At 46.3% G+C, this 13,811-nt stretch overlaps 1 protein-coding gene across 15 annotated transcripts in view; it reads right to left on the bottom strand.

Moving 5' to 3' along the window:
• FAM156A (family with sequence similarity 156 member A) overlaps positions 1–10,936 on the bottom strand; it is a 45,619-nt gene extending 34,683 nt beyond the window's left edge. For 6 of the 15 annotated variants that reach the window (XM_057496139.1, XM_057496140.1, XM_057496141.1 and 3 more), the window contains exon 1: positions 4,315–4,460. The gene's annotated coding sequence lies outside the window, so the exon portion shown is untranslated. Of the gene's footprint in view, positions 1–4,314; positions 4,461–10,500 lie in introns of those variants that run through there. The other 9 variants (XM_057496152.1, XM_057496151.1, XM_057496138.1 and 6 more) reach the window with 7 other exon arrangements.
• Between the last annotated feature and the right edge of the window lie 2,875 nt (positions 10,937–13,811).

Raw genomic sequence — 13,811 nt, 5'->3', positions numbered from 1 at the left:
CTCACCCCTGATGTTCAACATTGTACTGGAGGTCCCAGCCACTCCAGTAAGGAAATAAAAAGAAAGAAATGGCTTACAGATTGGGAAGGAGGAAATGAAACTTTTCTGATTCTCAGATGACAGGATTATCTTCATAGAAAAGCCCACCAAATCCATTTTGAAAAACTCCTAGAACGAATACACGAATCCAGCAATATTGCAGGATACAAGCTTAACACAGAACATCAAGCAAATTTCTATATGCTCACAATGAACAATTACAAAGCAAAGCAAAACAAAAAACATTTGCACGTGCCATTTACAACAGCTTCCCCCGAAACCCTAGTGAAACATATACAGGATCTGTATGCTCAAAACTACAAAATGGCTGAGGAGGGAAACAGAAAGAGACTTAAATAAGTGGAGACACATACAGTGTTCATGGTTTGATAAATTCAATATAATTAAGATGACAATAGGCCCCACATGCATCCATCGATTTAATACAACTCCAATGAAAAATCCCAGCAGGACAGTTTTATAGACACAAACTGATTATAAAATTTATGTGGAAAGGCAAAGAAACTAGAATAACCAAAGAATTTTGAAAAAGAAAAACAAAAACAAAACTGGAAGAGTAACACCAATTTTAAGATTTACTATGCAGCTACAGCCAAGATATGGAAACCACCAAGGTGTCACGGAGGAATAAATGGATAAAGAAAATGTGGTATGCATACACAACAGAACATTATTCAGCCATGAACACAGAAAACCTGCTTTTGCAACTACACAGACGGACCCTGAAGGCTTCATGCTACGTAAAGTAAGTCAGAGAGAGACAAATCCTGTATGTTCTCACATATGTGGCAACTAAAAAAGCCAATCTCATAGAAATTCGAGATTAGAATGGTGGTTGCTAGAGGCTGGGGGAAATGCTGGTCAAAGGTCACAAACTTCCAGCTATACCATGAATACATTATGGGGATCCAATGTACAGAGTGATGAGCATAATTAACAATACTGTATTGTACACTGGAAGGTGTTAAGAGGGTGGATCTTAAATGTTATCACCACAGAATAAAAAAATGGTAAGCACATGGGGGATAGAGCATTAGGTAACTTTATTGTGGTAATCATTTCACAATATATGTATGTGTATCGAATCATCATCATGTTGTACACCCTAAGCTTACTTAGGTTGTATATCAATAATATCTCAATAAAGCTAGAAAAATAAAATCATCCCGAGTATGTCCAGTGGGAGACCCATTAAGCTATTTTGTACGTCCTTTTGACACCCCCCCATCATTCCTTGAACTCATTGTTACTACTAACAATGACAAGTTGAGCCAGGTTCATTTATCCTTTCCCTCCGCCAGCCTGGGAACCCATCATTGAGTGGAGAATAGTGTTCAGAAGCTCAGATCTGGGGGCTAAGTGTACTTACTACTACTGGGACATTACTGTTTTCAGAAACTTTGGATTCTGTACCTATCAATCTATCCATATATGCACACACACATATTGCAAACCGTGAGATCACATGGAGACCTCCAATTCCAGTAGAACAGCTCAGAATTTGTTCCAGTTTTCTTCCTTTCCATATTTGAAACGCTCCTTTCCAAAAGTGACAGATGTGGTTCCCATTACCCTTACACATCTACTGAGTTGATGAATTCCAATGTATACAAGCCATCCCTTCCCCACAGAGGCCCTCCTCACATGCTCTGTTGAACCATCCTCAACCTTGGACTTCCACACCCAACTCAGGCTCCAGCCACTTAGCCCTCTCCCCTCCCAACCCCCAAGGACATCCTTCTTACCACCTTGAGCTCTGTCACCCACTGCAGCCTGTTCCTACATGTGGATGCTCTCCTCACTCTGCCTGGGCTCTGACTCCCCAGGCTGGGATGCTGCTACACACACACGCTGGCCTTGCTCTGCTGTACCTAAAGGCCTCAGGACCCAACTGCTCGGGCATAAAAGAGAAGGGAAGGGAAAGGAAGGACGGGAGGGGGGAAAGGTGAATACATCTTTACACCATCAGTCAATTAAGGCGAACTGGGCCAACTCCAGGCAGTATTATGAAGACAGAGTGTTTTTTTCTCACCATCCCCCAGCCTCCCCTTCCTGCCTCTCTGCTCTGCCTATTCTTTCTCATTCCTAAGGTCCTGCCCTCCATCAAGAGTGGAAATGTTATGAGGGGCATGACTCCCCTATTGTAACTTACACGGACGGGCTGGCTGACATTCAGTGTGGACAGTGTACTTCTGCAGCTCTGACACCCAAGCCCTCTGTCTCTCATGATGGAGGAGAAGGTTTCACCCCTCTTTTAGCAATTTCACGGGTGAGCAGGAGAGCAGACCCGGGCCGCTTCTTGCAGCCTCAGGTCCTTTATCTGTGAAATGGGCATGACACCACCTCCCTCACAGGCCGTGGGAGAAACACAGACAGCAACACCAGACACCTTTCAATGGGCGCTGTGTGCCAAGCCTGGTGATGAGGGCTTTACTGGCCTCACAGGACTCCCTGATATCCAGGAACACACCAGGTGGATTTTCCCTCAGCCCTGTTGCGCTTGCTTTTCCTTCTGCCTGCAGTGCTCTTCCCTCAGGTAATCCCTCCGTTGCTCCTGCACTTCCTCCAGGTCTCTGCTCAATCATCACCTTCTCGGGAAGACTTGCCCTGATCACCCTGAATGAAATAATAACATCCTCCTTCATATCTTTCCATGGAGCATTTGCCACCCTCGGAAGGGTTACATATTTCCTGGCCACTCTATGAGATCAGGGACTTTTGTCAGTTTGTTCTCTGTTGTAGTCTCTGTTCTGTATCCAAGAACAACACTCAGGTGCACAGCAGGTGCTCAGATAACTCTTGTGGAAGACTGGCTGGGAGCCAGGCCCTTTACACGCAGTGCTAAGATGCACAGGGACCCACAAAGGTGGGCACCGGCCCCATTTTATTAGCGATGATACATACTGAGGCTCCGGGAGACAAGCGACTTGCCCAACGACACACAACCAGGACATGGGGTTCCAGGCTTTGGAACCGTATCTGCCAGGATCCATAGCCCTTGGTTCTGGGACAGAGACCTCACAAGCAAAAAGCGAAGAGGTTTTACTCCTGAGATACAGACCCCAAAGAGCCCAGATACTCAGAGACACCTAGAACACATCACTGAACACACGACCTAAAACAGGTTCTGGAAATCTCTGCACAAAGAGCTCAGACCTTGAGTCACAGACTCCCAAACCACACTGTCACCTCCTAACTTAATACAAAGAACCCCCAAACAGAAAGACAAAAGTTCAGATAACTCAGAAGCATCACATAACCTTCAGATAAAGTCTTCAGACAAATCAGAGGACCTACACCCTGGGCACAAACCCTCAAACAGCTCAGACACTTCACACTTTCAGACGATTAACCCCACCACCACCACCACCACCACAACCACCACACAACTCACAGACATCAGTTTGGGACCCAGAATGACGAACAGCTCACAGACCTCACCCCCTAGGGTGCAGACACCTACCCAGAGATCTCACACCGGGAGACACACAAAAGCTTAAAAGCGCAGAAAATGCACACCTAGATACATAGGCACACAAAGCCCAAGAGAACGTATACCATGGTGTACAAAATCCACTCAGATAAAATACCCCCATTCACTCACAATCCCCCAAAGAGGAAATGTACCCAAACAGCGTGTGTGATGTCATACCCAACGACAGGCATCCCCAAACTGCCGGATACACTATTTCCTAGGCAGAGACACAAGCACGCTCCAAGGCTCTCCCTGGACGTCGTTAACTGGTTGTGAGACAGGGACGGTGGGTGTAGTCAGAGAAGGGTGAGGGCCTCCGGGAAAAGCAGAGCAGAATATTTACAGTCAGAGCAATGTAACAATGGGCAAAGAAGTCCCCAGTGAAACTGTTAAGCATTATGCAAAGTCAAAGTCACACTAACTCTCTCCGGAAAGACACCTAAGAATATAGACATCTTCAGTGAGATCAGCTAAAGGTCAAAAGGCCAGAAGCAACTTGGCCTGGAATGTTTGAGGGTTCTGCAAGGGTATCAGCATAACCCATGACTCCACTGTCAGCCCTAACAATCAGACTTTGACCCAGCCCACCTTGAGGACAGGGCAGGTGATGCAAGTCCACACCCCTAAGTTTTTTTCATGTTCTCGAAAAATCCTCAACTGCCTATAAAACCCCGTAGACAACGCACCACTACGGGCTCTCTTGTCCCCTCCTGGCATGAGCCAGGGGCTCTATTCTCTCACTTTATTTCTAAATAAAAGCCTGTACCTTGCTCTCCTACCTTGGGTGTTTGTGAAGCTCATTCTTCGGCTTCGTGAACAAGAACCCCGGCATCATCTTCAGGGGCTTGGCCGGGGATAACTTCGGAGGTGAGTATCGGCATCCAAGCCTGCCTTTTCTCTCACTGTCCCTATAGAAGGAAGCTGTCTATGGCACACAAAATCGGTCGCTTGTCAGCCACTTAAATGGGACTAGCCTGGCTGCCGATCTCAAAGTCTCAAGCGACAGGTTCCCCTGCGTCTCCCTCAGTGGATCCCCCATCTCCCTTGCGAGCCGGGAATGTCAGCTAAGTGGAGGCCAGGATTCCCTTTCAGAGGCATCTCCTCAGATGCGAGGGACTGAGGAAGGCTGTCGGCAACTGCGAGAGTCTAGGCTGAGGCTACACTTCAGCGGCTTCTCAAAGGTCCATGTGTCTGGAATCAGACCCCGACAACCCTACTGGGTATCCGTGAGGACTGTCTCTCTGTCTCTGACTCCCAGCCTGCTTTTTCAGGCCGCCCTGGCCTCAGTGAGGCAGGGGGCGCCCCTAACTCTCTCCTAACTTCATCAATTTCACGGAACCCAATGCTCACCACCGCAAGGTAGGAGACCTATGCTTCGCTCTTATTCCTGACTAAATGCTGTACTTTTTATCTCATAAAAATGTGTCTGGGCGCCTGTTAGCCACTTAAAAGATGACTTAAGACTGGTAGCCACTGGTAGCGTCGGCTACCAGTCTTAAGTCTCGGGTGAAAGGTTTCCCGGTGTCTGCCGCTCCTTGATTCCCCCCCTCTGGACGGACGGGAATGTCGGGGAGTGGCTGAGCCAATTTCCTACTTTCCTATGCTAATCTGTGGACTCCGAGGGCGGACCGGACTAGTAGGCAGTGGCCCTGGGATCTCGGCTCCAGCCGATTGATCCGACGATGCTGAGTGAACCTCCGGCTAGGCTGCTGCCTATAGGAGAGTCACAGATGACCCCCAACCTCTTGTTTCACAGATCAGATTTGTTATAGTGGGTGACTGGCTAAATCTCAGGCAGTGGCATAAACTGGTGTTTGAGTACAGACACCCCCGTCCATAATTGTACATGTAAATGGCCCCGTTTAAATTCTAGCCATGGCTCTATTCTATTGATCTCTCTTCCTTGGAGACAGTCTTCCTGGGGCTAGGCATTTCCTTATCCGCAGCCTGAGAGGACTATGCTAAAGCCTGTGCAGAGAAACTAGGGTTTGGTTCAGGACTCCCAAAGGCGTAAAGTAAGAGCATACTGGTGAGGTTCCCACTAGATCCAGGGCTCTGAAGCAACTCTTGCTTAGTGGGAAGGCAAGAGGGGAATCAAGGCAAGGTACAGGCCACGCTGGTAAGGAGTGGTTAAATCCAATAGGCCTGGCAGAGGAGGTGATTGACCACTGTCACCCAGGCTCCAAGGCGAGGGGACGCCCTCACAGAGAAAGGCCGAGCAGTTGTCGCACATCTTTCTTTCTCTCTTCCAGGTGGGAGCTTCCTCTTCAAGTTTAAAGCCAGATATAGCTCTAGCTTGCATTGTAAACAACTGGGAGCAAATTTGACCCCCAGACCCTGAATAAGTGCTTTGTCTTCTGTACACAAGCCTAGCCTCAATACAAGCTCTCTAATGGAGAGGCTTGGCCCCTGAGAGAAGTATACAATATAAAGTTATGCAGCTAAATTTGTTTTAATGCAAGGAAGGAAAATAGTCAAAAGTCCCATGAACTACTACAATATGGAACTAGTTTTCTATATTATTTTGGTGGAAGTCTATTCTACTTATTGGGTTCATTATCTTCAAAAATTGGGAGGTTTTTAAACTAGACTCCCTGAAACAGAAGAAATTTATCTTCTGCAATACAGCCTGGCTTTAAATGACTGGAGCTAGAATTGTACTTGCATTTCATTTCCAGCCACCAGAGACACACAGTCCCTATCAGTTCAGAGCCTTCATCAGCCCTGTCAGTCTGGGGCCATCTAAACCTTAACCCAGTTATATAAACTAAACTGCTCGCCCGTAGAGTGTATTCTTGAAAACTGAGATACTTTTAGTCAAATAAGCTAAAAGGAAAGGCAACTGGATATCAGTAACTCAAATCTCTGTATCAGTTTATCTGTCTGTGTATATGTTCTTTTATGAAAAGTGTTGCCAACTGTAGTCATTATGTCTCAATCTGTATGTTTGTGTGTAAATGAAAGATTTTTCTACCTCCGGATGGTATTAATGAAATTGATTTAAAGACAAGCGCTTGTGAAAATTGGGCATTCTAAAATTTCCAGAAAATTCTAATAGAAAATATTAAGCATTAATGCTAATTTAAGTTGAACTGAAATGGACATGTCCTTATGGTTATCAGCTGCCTAAGTTTTACCTAAAGTCATTTAAGTTGATGTTATCTGCTAACTCTTTCAAGAATAAAATGCTTAGAGGCTTGACTTTGTCAAATATTCAGTAAAGGTTTTTGTAAGTAATCTGGCATAGTTGTTAGGAATGAGTGAACTAAATAAGTGTGGCAAGTGAACACCTTAATAATTGTGTGTTACAGTGTGTATACCTACCTACGGCCTGAGAATCTTTGTGGTAACCTAAAACCTTAAAGTTTTGCTAAGTTAAGAAGATATACTTTGTGCTTAGTGAGAGATTGTGCTGTAAAGCTCATGGTTACAGAAATTATAAAATGTTCACAAATTTATTACAACCCTTTAGTAGAATTTGTGCCTCATATCGAAAATTACCGAGTATCATAATTCTTCCAAGTGGTTAAGATACCTCAAGACAAATGCTGGGCATAGAAGCCACAGAGCATAAATCTGCAAAGTAAAAAGCTAACCTTTTCAAAGAATATTGCTTCTCTCTCACTTACCAACTTTACATTTCCCTGTATGGCCCCGGAAGATGACTGGTTAGCCAGAGACGGGTAAGATTCCTCAAGGGAGGAACAACCTAAGACAGGCACAGTCGCAGGGGGGCCATCAGGTGAGAAGTTGGGGATCAACAGAGGTGAGGCTTAGGACCTCACCCCCCCTGTTTTGAGAGACATCTTCTGCATCCATGGATGTTTTGTTGCCCTTGTCTAGCTTGGACTAATACTTAGTCTATAGGCACAGACCTGATCATCTACATTTGCCCTCTTACAGCACTACATTATGTTTTCTACCTTTATCTTGCATGTATAAAAATCAAACGAATAATCATATCTGACTTGACTGTTTATAGTTCATGATGCATGATCAAAACCGAAAGTTTCTGTGATATGACTGCCCTTGCACTGTTCACCATGTAAGAACTTCTTCACTATGTAAGAACTTGTTCACCATGTAAGAACTTGTTCATTATGCTTCAGCAGATTGGAGACTGTTGAGCATTAGGCTTGGGGTTGATTAATGATTGTGCATTGAGTCCCCTATACAGAATTTTATTGTTGTTAACAACCATTTGATCAATAAATATGACAGATGCCCTCTCAAACAAAAATGTTCACAAATTTGTCAATCTAAAGAATGCTAGTGTAACAGTTTACAATAGCCTGCTTCTCAGTGTTCACTAAAAATTAAGGTACCTAATGGTTTTAAGTTTTAATTAAAACTACTTAAAATAATAAGGAAAACATTTCTGCATGCTAAAGAATGTGTGTTTTGATAAAAGAAAGTAACTTTGTTCTAAAGTACAGCTGTTTTTTAGAGGGAGAACTCTAAATGTAAAAAGAAGGTTGTAGAAAGTTTGTGGGAGAATTTAATATGGTCATGCTATATAAAATTAAAGCGAATGAGTCTCGGTATCAAGTACACAGCAAAATTAGAATTTTGTTTTCAGTTAAAAAGACAGAGTTTTCTTAACTGTTAGTCTGCTCTTAATATTGAAAGATTGCAGAGTTCTCTGTTTTATCAAAGCAGTTTCTCATGCTTAAAGTCTCAGTGAGTTGTCGGAGTATTTAAGAAAATGAGATCTTAATATTAAAAGGACTAAAAGCTAAACTTTGCTAACAACTGTGTAACCTTCTTTATTTGCCTTTGAGGTACTTTGTTGTCATTCTGGTTAAATGGATAAGTATTGCTTCATGGCAACCTATAATCCTATTTAAGCAGGTACAAAAAAAAATGCAAAAAGGTGCTTTTACCTCTAGTTAAATGATATTTTCCAGAGGGCCCCTGGAACATGTCAGAAGAATTTTTTCTCATTGAGGAAAAGTTATTTGGCTAATTTGGCTTATTTATCTGATATATAATTACCTGCTTAATTACCAGGAAAGCACTGTCAAAGGGAATGATGCTAAACTTTGTTACTGCATGTTTTGTGTTACAGAAATACCTGAATTTCCTTATGTCAACTGTCTTACAGTAAGCTCTCATCAGATCTTTAACCATTGTCATTTGTAAGTCTTTCATCATTTATAATCACTGTTTTATTACTCCTAAACTAGTAAAGAACTAGATTTCAGCAGAACAGGTATTGGTTGCATAAGATTAAGTAAACTAAGGAAGATGACTTTGTGGCTTTTTGTTTCAAATGTTGCTGATAAAGTGTTTTAAGCTTTTTCTCTTAAGCTGACAACAGTTTATTAAATGACTAATCTTTATAAGCAGAATTGAAACTTATCTTTCTCTCTACCTGATCTCTCCAGAATTTAAAAACTTTCAGTGACTATTTTTATAGTTCATGGCAGTATGTTTATTTGCATAAGTTCAATAAGAACCTGCTTTCTTTGTAAGAGGACCAATTAAGAACACAGGTTATACTACCAAGGCTTTGACTGGAATGTCATACCTGAGAGACACGTGCATAAAGCTCAGATATGAACAGCTTTAAGGAACCAAGGCTGACTTTACAAAGCCAACAAAGCCCCTTGGAAGAACTGGCCTGGTACCTTGCTTATAGGGTTCCCAGCAGCCTTACCAGGTGAGTAAGGAAGGCCACTTCCTGGTAAGTGCAGGAACCTCAGGATGTCTTCGACTTTGAGAAGAGAAGAATTCACCCAAATCTACAGGTACTGCAGGCAAAACCTGATGGCAAGTCTGGCTGGCCTTTCTGGCCTCAAGAGGCCTTTAAAAGTTCAATCTGAAATTCCTTACAAAAAGTTCCAACAAAGCACATTGAAAAGAGCCTATGTAATCAATTGCTCTTCTTGCTGCACTTATGCAAATAATAAAGCCAAGTGTTAATTATTTTCTTAACCTGGTTACTTCTAATAAAAATGAGGGTGATTTTAGAGAAAAGTATTGTTTCAATAAAGCAGCCTTATCCATACTAAATCCTAATATTAGTCATAGTCATTGGGACATAAACTAGATCCAGAATTCTAGCTTCTTCAAAATATCTGGCTATGATTTTCCAGGTGTTTTAGTTTTCTCCTATCATTTCAATTAAAGTTTTACTATTTCTAGTTCTCATATTCAACCATGCATTCTTAATCTCATCAAGTATGTCCCTCCAGAATGGAAAATCCAACTCCAGATATTGCTACTTAACCTAATAACACAATTTGTTCTATCTTGCCTAGAAGCCACAAAACTGCAAATAGTAATAGAAATGCAACCTGGAATAGAAGCGCCCATCTTCCGAGGCCCTCTCAACTGACCACTGATGGAGACCTAACTGCACCCTTTATGTGCCCCTTCTCAACATGAAGCAGCCAGAGCGGTCGTCGCCCCCTTTCCCTAGCAGCAGCTAGGGTCTCCATCTGTAGAGGGGGGAATGGAGACAGGGACCAGGGGTGTAGTCAGAGAAGGGTGAGGGCCTCCGGGAAAAGCAGGGCGGAATATTTACAGTCAGAGCAATGTAACAATGGCAAAGAAGTCCCCATTGAAACTCTGTTAAGCATTATGCAAAGTCAAAGTCACACTAATTCTCTCGGGAAAGATACCTAAGAATATAGACATCTTCAGTGAGATCAGCTAAAGGTCAAAAGGCCAGAAGCAAGTTGGCCTGGAATGTTTGAGTGTTCTGCAAGGGTAACAGCATAACCCGTGACACCGCTGTCAGCCCTAACAATCAGACTTTGACCCAGCCCACCTTGAGGACAGGGCAGGTGCTGCAGGTCCACACCCCTAAGTTTTTTTCATGTTCTCGAAAAATCCTCAACTGTCTTTAAACCCCCTAGACAACGCACCACTAGGGGCTCTCTTGTCCCCTCCTGGCGTGAGCTAGGAGCTCTATTCTCTCACTTTATTTCTAAATAAAAGCCTGTACTTTGCTCTCCTACCTTGGGTGTTCGTGAAGCTCATTCTTCGGCTTCGTGAACAAAACCCCGGTATCAACTGCACTTGTAGGACTCACAGTGCGCTGCCCAACACGGCTGCCTGGGCCTGTGACTGAGTTAGGGCTAAAGAAGACTGCAGAGCTCACGTGCGGACTGCACTGTCACTCCGGGCATCCAGCGTCGGGCTCGGGTTACCGACCAGCCAATGCGCCGAACCTCGCCACTCTCCGGGGCAGCGGCCTCAGCCCCTTCGGGCCAGTCACTTGGTGAGCAGTCCACCTCGGAGAAAAACTCTACGCTCTGAAAAGCCACAAGCGCACCCCACCCCCCTCACCCTGAGTTCCTGCTCCGACTTCGTCGCGCCGGTCCCCAGCCAGCCGGCCGAAGGAACCGGGTAAGCGAAGAAGGAGGGCGGGACTAAGGGAGGACGTCCATCCGGAGTCACTCGGAGCCCCGGAAAGGCTCATCGGCAACCTCGCCATTACCAGTCACCGCTCGGTATGGCCTCTGATCCCGCCTCCTACATCCGGAAGCCGATCTCTGGCCCGGTTGCAGTTCCCAGCTGGACGTGACCATGTAGGAAAGAAGGGGTGGCGTTAGAGAAGTGAAAAATGAAGGGTGCAGCCTCGGACCAGGTGTCCACACGGGCTGAAATGAGCCGAGAGAATGGAGTGGTGGGAATGGAGAAGGTCCCGGCCAGAGCATTAGTGCCTCCGCTGGGAAACGTGGTTGCTGCCCCACGCGGTGTCAACCGACCCTCGGTGTTGTCACACTCACAACGGATTATTCCAAAAACGGTCGCCTCCTCCCCAGTGGTATCTCCCGGAGTGGGCGGTGCTTCCTCCGTGCTCCTCAGGGGTATGTTCCAGGACTGAAGTGTTCCGTCTCGCGCGCGCCTTGGTGGTGAGGATGGGGAACAGCTGGTCGATGCGGATGCTCATGGACCATTCCAGGCTGGTCCTCAAAGGGTGGGAGGGCAAAGTCAGTGTAGTCTTGGACTCGGGAGAAAGTCTTCCTGAGGTGAAGTTTACCTCCCGCAGTGGCCACCTTTATAACAGGGAGCGTCATTTCCCATGTGTCGGGCACTGTGCTGGCTTGTGCCTCCTTTGGTAATTGCACAGCAGTCGGGGAACCCAGCCACAGTCCCCCAAGGGGCAGGAGGGATAGAGCTCCCGACTGGCGTCAGAGGTCTGGTGTGGAGCGGGCCTCTGTCCTTGACTGTCAGTAATGGGTGATGGGGACAGCAGGCCCTTCTGTTCTGTTAGGGAAGGGGCCGTCTCCCAGGGGCCCCAAGGACACAGAGGTGGTGAGATAAAGACCATGGGGCTTTGTCACTGTCCTTTCACCTGTGACCATGTTCCCTAGCGGGAACCCTCAGCCTATCTAGCTGTACCTCTCTCCACGACTCTTCGTTTATTCATCCATTCTCTCCTTCATTCATTCCTTCTTCCCAAATTATATGTCAGGCACTATTAGGAATACTATTAGGAATACAGCCCTGTGGGAGGTGACAAAAAATCCCTGCCCTCACAGAGCTTACATTCTATTGGGATCATGCAGCTAAAAAAAAAAATGTAAGTAATTTGTCAGGTGTTGGTAATTCCTGAGATTAAAATTAAATCAGAAGGTGAAGTGGGGGGGGGGGTGCGTTTCTAGGAAGAGTGGTCAAGGAAGGTCTTCCTAAAATTGTGACATTGAGGATGCCTTGAGATGAATATCTGGCAGAAAAGCATCAGAGAGAAAGGTAAAGCCAGTGGAGAAGTGAGGGGGTGGCACTCAGGCCAGCGTGTATGAAGAACAGTGAGGAGGCTGGTGTGGCTGGCACAGCACCATCAAGAGGGAGAGGCAGGAGATGAGGAGAGAGAGGTAATGGGGGCCAGACCACGTAGGGCCTTTTAGACCACAGTGGGGACTTCGACTTACCCTGAGTGAGCCACGGGAGGGTTTTTAACAGAGAAGCCCCATGCCCCTTTCGGAGGCCGGAGGCCCGGGTCACCCAATGTATGGGGAGGAGCTCCTGGTTGCCCCAAGGAAGAACCCCTTCCCCACCCCTCTGCAGCCGAACATGCCTTTCCTGGACAATCCCATAGTCTTAGGGGAAACCCACCAAGGGCTCCCCACAAAGATCCATGTCAAAGGATGATACCTGCAGGAGAGGCCATCAAGGGCCCTCAGGGCATGAGTGAGGTACACCAGGCCAGTGTGTGAGTGGGACAAACCAACGGGCACAGAAGACAGAAAGAAAGAGCATTAGAAAGGCAGGGACAGAGACTATTTCTGGCAGCACACTGTCCCCACTGAATTCACACCTGCCTATGGGCCCCAGCCCTGCTACTGGATGACGAGCCTGTCTCTCCATGGGAAAGGATGCCCCGCCCTTTCCCATGGGACTGTCTCTAGGCAAAGACTCAGCTGCCTCGGGCCTGGGACTAAGTGTGTGTCACTCCTCTCTCTCTCCCAATCTTCCCCTCACACTGCCTTGACATACATGAGGACTCTCCGCGCATCAGGACAAGGACACGTTCCAGATATGGGGAGTCTCAGGCTGCATACAGGATCCCACACCCCTCAAGCCCTCGTCTACCCTCCTGCCGATCTCAGTGCCAAAAGGGGCAAGGGGAATCGGGGATGTGTAGATTTGCCGATTTGCCGTGGGGCCTTGTGCAAATCGGTTAATCTGAGGCATGTCCCCACCTGCGCGGAGACTCACCTCTCTACCTTCCCACTGGCAGCTGCACAGGTAATGTGAGGTTTGCATGCCACACATCAAATATCAAGCAGGGTGTGAAAGCATCAGCTACACACACATCCTGACAGTGATCAGTTACAGGGTCCTCATGGCTTTGGGCAAACCTCGCCCTCGCCCTCCCCCCTTCCCGGTCAACTCCCACCCGGCCTTGGCTGTGCTGAGCGTTCCCCTCCCTCCTCCAGGAGCCCAGGTTTACATCCTGTTCCTGCCTTCCTTGCCAGCTGAGATCTCCCATCTGCACTAGGCCTCAGGCTCCTCATCCGCAAATGGTGATCTTCTCCTCAGGGGTTGAGCTGATTAGCTGAGTTAATATGTGTACATAGCTTTGTCACAGGGGCTGGTCTGGAGCAAGGGTGGGGGTGATGTCAGCAGTTATTGTTCTTACCAGTATTATTATCACAGGTTCCCACCAGCTGCTCATGACTGATGATTTGCCTTCCCTGAGGGTGACGGTCCTAACCGTTCATCTCTGCAGTACAGGGCAGGCATGGGAGAGATCATGGCAAACCTGAAATCACAGGTCTAGTGCTAAGCCCTGTGAAAGTAAGGGCCATCCCACCTTTCT

This window comes from Manis pentadactyla, chromosome X (assembly GCF_030020395.1).
Source record: "Manis pentadactyla isolate mManPen7 chromosome X, mManPen7.hap1, whole genome shotgun sequence".
NCBI classification, from domain to species: Eukaryota; Metazoa; Chordata; class Mammalia; order Pholidota; family Manidae; genus Manis; species Manis pentadactyla.
This window is presented reverse-complemented; position numbering and strand designations above follow the sequence as displayed.